A 9,214-nucleotide genomic window follows, 5' to 3' on the forward strand; every position below is an offset into this window, starting at 1 on the left:
GAAGAGAATGAGTGAAGCAAATTCTACTTCCTTTCTTCAACTAGAAAGGAAGAGAAACTGGAGAAGCTTCCCTTTTGGAGAAAAAAAGAAATCATCTATTGTTCACACAACTTTGTATGTGCATGCACATATTCTCCAGGATTATTTTCTATACCAACGCTCAATTTTCTATACCAACATCACTTGGGAGTCCCCCCCAAAAAATAATTTGAGCAATTCTGAAAAGAATTCTGAAAAGAAAACATTTTGGGGGGTATGGACAACTATATTTACTGTTGTGAAATCAAACGATATATACCATACCTCCAGAAAGGTTTTAATGCCAAGCACATCTTAGAATTGAGGGAAAGTCAAGTATTAATATAAAAATATAATTATTAATAATTGAAATATATAAATAAATAATTAAAGGCATTGCAAAAAAATTCTTCCTGTCTCCTAATATTACTTTACACTATTGGAGGGAGTGAAAGAAAAAATAGATTAAAAAATGTCAAGCAACTGGGGCCAAGAGATAATACAAAGGTATAGTCCTGGCAACACATGGTCCCCTGAGTTGGGTCCCCAGTACTGCTAGCTTGGCCTCAGAAATCTTCAGTACTTCGGGGTCTAAGGGTTTCACATCCTTGAGCACTTGCAAAGAATTGCTGACCTGGTTGATCTAGAATTGCCATTGGGGTCTCTAGACTTCATGAACATCACTTGGGAGTCCCCCCCAAAAAATAATTTGAGCAATTCTGAAAAGAATTCTGAACAGAAAACATTTTGGGGGGTATGGACAACTATATTTACTGTTGTGAAATCAAACGATATATACCATACCTCCAGAAAGGTTTTAAAAACATACTCAGTGAGGGGAAATCATCTTGTACATTCAGAAAGTGCAGATCTGATATATTCTTTTTGATGACCAGATGCAAATGGTCATCCTTAGTCATAGGAACTCAAGAACAGAGAAATCAATGAATGCATTTAGAAATGTCTGCTTCTCTGCTGCCAACGAATCTCCCTGTACATTGATGACAGCTTTGTCCTTGATTTGAGTAAATGGTCCTCCTAAGCAAACAAAACTCCCATAAGAGAGTCATATATCTGATTAATTCAGACCATTCTGTAATAGAATGGAAAGAGGTGTTTTTGAAAGCATAATTATTAGTCATTCCCCTTAGAGTCTTTCAAGTAGACAAATAGTATAGGATGTAAGCATAAACACAGATTACAATAGCATGCAGTACTATCACATTTTTTGGTTTCATTTTATTTGTTTATTTTTTTGCTTTTGGGGGCCACACACAGTGGTGCTCAGGAGTTATTCCTGGTTGTGCACTCAGGAATCATTTCTGGGAGTTCTCAGGAGACCATACAGGATGCCAAGGATCGAACTCAGGTCAGCTGCATTCACCCTATCCACTATACTATTATTCCAGCACAACAGGATCATCATTTTGAAAAGAGGAAATTAGACCAGAGAATTCCCTTCTCTATGATGGACTGAGTACCTCAGATTTCACACAGTCTGCTGGGGACATCAGACTTTGAAGATACAAAAGGTATCATAGGGCTAGAGAGATAGTGAGGGGTTAAGGCACTTGCCTTGTATACAGATGACCCCAGTTTGGTTTCAGTCACTGCCTATAGTATCCTGAGTGCCACCTGATACCTGAGCATGGATCCATAAGTAAGCCTAAGCACCACCAGTGTTGCCCTAAAACCCAATCCTCACAAAGGTACCTTATAATATAAAACCTGTAGCCAATAACCTATAGTTTCTAGTGATTATAAGAAACTTCAACAAGAATTGCTCAGGATGTGGTAGTAGAAGGAACATGTGTTGAGAAAGCTAACCTGTCCAGATTTAAATTCTAAGCTTGGGCATATCTGGGAGGAATATTTCTGACAGGAGCTCCATCCCCAAAAGTTGTTACAGGTATCTTTTGGTGGCCACCATTTGGATCCCCATCTTTATGTTCCATTGAAGTAGTTGCATTCTCTGGCTGTTAATCTGCCTGGTGATGGCAATGTCTATCAATAGTGAAAAAAGCTTTTATGGAAGATGTTTTTAGAAGGCGTCTGAGTTCCATTTGTCTTGGAGATCAAGTAGGGGAAAAATCCATTTTCTGTTAAATTCTTGCAATCTAGCAATTATATTTAAAATTTATGGAAACTGAAGTGGGCTTATAATTATCAAGCAGTCTTACTTTTCTAATAATGTTTTCTAAATAGATTTTAGTCAAAGATTTCTGTGGCCCAAAGAATTCCTAAACCACTGGCTTCATGAAAGAGAGCCTCAGGCTTTGAATTAAGAGCCACAGACACAAACATAATTTTGTCACTCATCTGCTATGGGATGTGCTACTCTGCCTTGTTCCCTTCTTCTGAGTTAGAATGAGGAAAAGATTATGTATTTAAGGCTCAATGATTAAAGGCCCAAAACAACATATCTCACAGAGATCATCTGAATACCCCAAGTTCAGATGTTCATCAATAAGAGAACTGCTGTTATTTAAATAATATTAACACCATAATTGTCTTGATATCACAAAACATAGCTCAAATACAAAAAAAACAGCTGATAATAACTGACTCAGTGTGGAAGAAAGGAAACATTTTTTTCTTTGTTTATGCTTTTCTAACATTAGGCACTAAGACGTTTCCTGGTTCTTTCAATTAAATATAGAATATTTTTATAATATTTTTCCTGTTAGTTGCAAAAAGCAAATGTTTTCATGGACCAAATCTCAAGAATAACTGGAGAAAAATTACCCCAGTTCCAACTAATCAGTGTTTCCTGTGCATTAATCAAATTCAATTAGCACAGAAAACACCTCTGTTCAATTAGAGCAGGTGGGACACTGTCTCTATTTGTACCTGCTCTTACAACAAACACAGTGTCCACACATTGAACAACACAGGCTTACAAATATATATTGTGAAAAGTTATATAGTGTCAAAAGAAGTATTTTGCTAAATAGTGCTTCTTAATTGTGATTCACTGGGAAATAAACATAATTACTTTAATATAAAATGTTTTAAAATATTTTTTCAAAAATTGGCATCAATGGTCCATGGAAACTTAATCAAGAGTTATTAATTTTTGTACCATACACCGTAGAGTCCTAATTAAAATACTAATAATTTAAAGAATTATAGCTTATTACCCTTAATGCATGTAAAGCAAGTCATGACCATTTTAATTTTAAACTTTTAGTTTGCTCACGACTTAGCACATACAACCACTCAATAAGAGCCTTTCCTATTTTGAAAAACAGTGGGTAGAATACAACCTAAAGCAGTTTCCTAGAGAAGCTATAGAAGGAGTTGAAAAAAATTGGGACATGTCTGTCATGTTTGTGATAAAGATACAATTTATATTTTTTATTGAAACGAGGATTTGGTTCTGGAAAAAATAAAATCCTCTTGGGCTAAAAAATCCTAACATGGATATAATAAGGAATGCTAACATAGATTTTTATAGTTGCTGGGAAGAGGGAATAAGGAAGAAAGAAGTTCACTTTCCGCAAACCTATACTCCCACCTATCTTGCCTGCCCATAAAGGGGATCTGTCTCTACCCAAGTGGGGATCTTCTTAATGGTAAACAAGAGGGAAGTCACTAATCTGATTATTCAGAGCTTGAAACTCCTCACACCTCACTTGGAAGGAGTAAGGTTAGTGTCCTGCTGAGAGAGGCCCAGGAATCATTACAGGGAGCTGTGAGTCTTTAGGTTTCAGGTTGGCCCTGTTGGAGCAGACAGGATTCCTTCCTCTTCCCACCTCAGAGACACCCTGTCACACAGAATCCACTATTTCCATTCAAAGTCTCACATTCTCCTTGGTTCTATGAATCATTTTCCTATTCAGTTTACCTCTCCTTGCCTTTTCTAGTTTTCAGCTTCTCACCTAGATCACTAAGATGACTTTTCATGTGTCATTTGTCTCATGATCACTTATTTGCTCTGTCAGAACCTAAGAGCGGAAGAGGAACGAGCAATAGGAAGTACTTGGAGGAGAAGGTACTTTGAGATACTTAAAAGGAACGAAATGTTTAGTTCTTAGAAGAAATAACACATAAAGAAGGTAAGACCTTAACATGTCAAGGAAGGACATTTTATATCTTAGAAGAAATAACACATAAAGAAGGTAAGACCTTAACACCTTGGAAGGACATTTTCCCATTCTCACTCCTTCTCTCCTACTCGGTCACCTCCAGACTTTCAGTTGGTGACAATTGACAGTACCAGAGCTGTATACAGTTTACATACCATCCATTTCATGCTTAGAGACAGAAACAGTGACCAGCAAATAAAGAACTGGGAAAGATATTAAATGAAACATTCAACTTTTCAAAATGAGCATTTTTCTCTGATTTGATATGTAAATATATATTCATATGTGGAAAAAGTAGGGAAAAGTATACAAAGAAGAATAAATCTCTGTATCTTAGCACAGCGGTAGGGCATTTGCCTTGCGCACGGCCCAGCCTGGTGAGCCAGGTTGGATTCTTCCGCCTCTCTTGGGGATCCCGGCAAGCTACCGAGAGTACCTTGCCTGCATGGCAAAGCCTGGCAAGCTACCCGTGACATATTCGATGTGCCAAACACAGTAACAACAAGTCTCACTATGGAGATGTTACTGGGCCCGCTCAAGCAAATCGACGAACAACGGGAGGACAGTGCTACAGTGCTATCTTCCCAACTCAGAATAGTGCTTTCAACTGTTTTTCAGTTCTCTTCAGCTCCCAGTAAGCACTTGGCTGCCCCACCTGGTTCTGCTTTGACTGGTTGGCAAAAGGTGTTAAAGACCTCATTTGCACAGTTTTGCTGCACTGAGAACTAAATACTCTCCACTGACTCTTATTTCCCCAACATTATCCATTTCTCCAGGTGGTGAGTTCAGAGTTCTAGAAGTTTTTGTGTTGTTGCTGCCTTTCTCTGGAGTATTCTGATTTCTTTCTCAAGAAGGATAGACATAATTGCACTGCATTAGACCCAGCTGTTCCTGATTTCCTTGTACCAGGTTTCTCTGGCATGCTGTGTTACCTGTTTCCCTTTATTAACGGCACAAGGAAATACCTTCGTTTGTATTTATTTTGCAACTGAATGTGAAAAGAAAATAAGCAATAGATCAAATCTGTTTCTTCACAACTCTATCCTAAGTTGTTCAAGAAAATTAGAACTTCACGTGGTAGGAAGTTGTTTGACTTTTTATGTCCTGTTGCTGACTGAAATGTTCATAGAGGACACTCCAGCCCTATTAAAGATGAAAGATTAAGAAAACCAGAATTCTGGGTAAGGTATTGGGACAAATAGGCATGTGCCTCAGTGTGACAATCATGCTTTATCTTAAAACAGTCAAAATGAAGTCGAAGAAGACAGTTCAAGCAGCATAGTTAAAAAACTCTTTCTTTTCTGCTCTTTTAGGTGCAATGGTTTGCAGAACTGTTATAGGTAGGGTTTCATTCATAAAATATTCCATCACCACACCTTCTACTACAGTGTCCACTCCCTCCACCCTAAGGTCCCACTGTCCCCTCTCCTCCACTCTCTCACCACTATGGCAAGCTTCCTATTGAACATCAGTTATCAGCTTCTGTTGCCTTTGGGCATTTCTTTCTTATTTATTTTTTATTTCCCTACACTGTTTCCTTATATCACAGATATGACCCCTATGCATCACTGGGTGTGACTCAAAAAGCAAAATAAATAAATAAATAAATAAAAGTAGAAGAGAAAAGAAAAGGAGCTCCCCAAATTGGGAGGAACTTAGTATAGGACTAAGTTAACTATGGCTCTTTTTTGTGAAACTTTTATAGGAAAATCTAGTCTTTGTGTGAGAGAAAATGCAGGGAATCTACAGGGTGATTGGGCTGGTTTGTCTTTCTGGTCACCTGCTTCAGGTATTGTTTATTATTTTAGTCTAGGGACTCTTGATTCTGGAACAGGGGAATATGGTCCTGGTTGAACTCCAGGAATGATAAAGATAGGGCCTTGTGGATGAGCTGTGGTAGGTCAATAAGGAAAATGGAATTTCTGGCAAGGAGAAACTTGGGCTCCCCTCTTGTTGGCAAGAGAAAACTGAGGCTTCCTCTTTCTTGGCAGCAAATTGAATTATTTTGTCTTTTCCTAAGTCAAGTACTATTACACTATGCACCATAGTTTCTTTATCCAGTCATCTGTTCTTGGGAATATCAACTGGTCTAGGCTTTTTGAAAACAGCATGGACACTTCTCAAAAAACTAGGAATTGAGTTTTCATATGACCCAGAAATTCTTCTTCTTGGTATCTACATAAGAGCCCCAAAACTCTATTCAGAAAATGCCTTTGCATCCCTATGTTCATTGCAGCACTAAACACAATAGCTGAAATCTGAAAGATTACAGAATTAATTATGGTAGGTTACCTTAAATGCAGTATGTTCTCTTTAAGAAGGTAGATTTTCAGACTGTTGCTAGAAATTTCTAAATATCTTTTTATAAAAAATGGGGTGATAGACCTAATATGTTTGAGAACTTTTTCTTTAGATAATATTATAACATTATTTTTTCACCAGAGAGCATTTACTTTTGCTTTATAAAGGAAGCTAGATGAGAATAAAATTATCTTAATTCAATCAGGAAATGAGATTCATTCAACATAGGTTTAGTCTTTATGAGATCTGATTCAATTACAGGGACATACATCTAGTGTATAAATTTGGGGTGTAAAAGATAAAATCCAGAGGCCTACATACACCAGGTTTACTCTGTCTTAACGGGCTTTGAACTACAATTTTTGCCATCCTATGTCACCCTATAAAATCACTGCAAACTCAGCCACAACATCCTAAAGGAAAGAGAGAGCAAAAGGGAATGCCATGCCAGAGAGGCGGGCTTGGGTGCGGGGGGAGGTGGTGGGGGAGTTGTAGGGCTACTGGGATCATTGGTGGTGGAGAATAGGCACTGGAGGAGGGATGGGTACTCGATCATTGTATAACTAAAGCCCAATCACAAAAGTTTGTAAGTCTACAACTGTACCTCATGGTGTTTCACTAATAAAAAAAAAATCACTGCAAACTCTTACACTAGCAAGCTCTGAGGCCTTGATTTGGAAACTTGTAGTCAATATCCTTGAGAAAATTTTTGCTCTAGATGTCAATAAGTGCTGTCTGTTCTCCTTCTCTTCATTCTTGGCCCTCAAAATTCTTATTTTCTTGGTAATTCTCAGATGCTTAATTAGAGAGTTTTAAAATATTTTTATCTAATTTTCTACTTACTGAGTGGGATAATGGGCACAAGTTCTTGGCCTATTGATTAATGTATTGCTCATTACTGACTTTGCTGGAGATAATGTAATATTAGCTAACTTAATGCTTGATATGTTCTAGATGTTACACTTGGCACTTCCCATATATACATTCCCCATTTATTCCTCACCATAATCCTTTATAGGTACTCTTTTTAGGACTAATATATGTTATCAAGATCATAATAATCTTATAAAGATCTTGGTATGGTCTTGATCTTAATTTTGATAATTTTATAATAACCTTATCAAGATCAGAAAGCTGATGACTGCTTCAGGCACATGGTCACGGTGCTCCCGTTGTTCATCGATCTGCTCGAGCGGGCCCAGTAACGTCTCCATCATGAAACTTCTTGTTACTGTGTTTGGCATATCGAATACATCATGGGTAGCTTGCCAGGCTCTGCTGTGTGGGCACAATACTCTCGGTAGCTTGCCGGGCTCTCCGAGAGGGGCGGAGGAATCGAACTCGGGTCGGCCATGTTGGCTGCGTGCAAGGCAAACGCACTGCCGCTGTGCTATCGCTCCACTGGTGCTTCAGTCACAAACCAAGGTATATTCTACCTTGAAACTCATGCTTTTATAACACCTTCTCAAATACTCAAAAGGAAAGCATAAATATAGGTCAGCTACATTGAGTTCAGAACTTAGTTCATCAGGGAATAAGATACACTAAACCACAAACTTCTCAAATTTTTCTATCTTCAGTTTCCACATCTACAGTAGCTGAATTTATTATCTTCTTGAAAATTACAAGGAAATTGTCTACTATGAGGTCATATTCCTTATACACATTTCATTAATATTATCACCCAGTTCATTGCCCTTTAAATAAAAATGTGTAGGTCTAACAAAGAATTATTATCACACATACACCAACATTCACATGCACATTTAGTCCATGTCTTAATGTAATTTTTCACACTTTATTTGGTGACATTTGCTTCTGTTATTTATTCATTCTTTTTCTCTATGTAGATGGTTTTTACTAGCTATATGAATTAATTACTTACAAGAAGCAATATTTATTAGAGCGTCTGCCTTGCATGCAGCCAACATGGCCGACCCAAGTTCGATTCCTGACCCCTCTCGGAGAGCCCGGCAAGCTACCGAGAGTATCTCGCCCGCACGGCAGAGCCTGGCAAGCCACCCGTGATGTATTCGATATGCCAGACACAGTAACAACAAAGTCTCCAATGGAGATGTTACTGGGCCCGCTCGAGAAAATCGATGAACAACAGGAGGACCTTACCTTACCCTTACAATTCTTTATGTAGTTCTAGTAAAAACATTACTTCAAGTCTAAAATATGTCTATTTAAGAACATACTTCTGATCCGTAGTCAGATGCGTTATCCATTGCACCACTGGCCCGCAGACGTATTCGATATGCCAAACACAGTAACAACAAAGTCTCCAATGGAGACGTTACTGGGCCCGCTCGAGCAAGAACATACTACCCATGCTAATATACAAATTTAAACAAGCCATTACTTACTGAGTTTAAAGCCAATATTGAAAATCCTCATGTCATTTCATTTTTGCTGAAGATTCATAGTTAGGCAATTGCATAATATAATCATTCATTACTGTCAAGCTATACTTTTCTCTGCCCTGTACAGCAAAAATGACAGCTTGATAGTACGTGTTCCACAGAATTAATTTTCATTGGAGAAAAAGGCCAGATGAGTTTTAATAACACAGGATACTTGTTTTAAAGCTCACTTTCTCTCAGTTCACCTTGCTTTATTGTATAGCCCCAATAAAAATAAAAACCCACACTGACATTAGCTCCCTTGGTGAGTTTGAATATATAGGCCAGCTCAACAGTTAATGCATATCCAATTATTTTATACAGCAGGTCCAGATATAACAATAACAACTGAGTGATTCCCTCTGCAGGTCCAGATATAACAATAACCAAGTGATTGCCTCT

Source organism: Sorex fumeus, unplaced genomic scaffold (genome assembly GCF_029834395.1).
Source record: "Sorex fumeus unplaced genomic scaffold, SorFum_2.1 ptg000095l, whole genome shotgun sequence".
Taxonomy (NCBI): Eukaryota; Metazoa; Chordata; class Mammalia; order Eulipotyphla; family Soricidae; genus Sorex; species Sorex fumeus.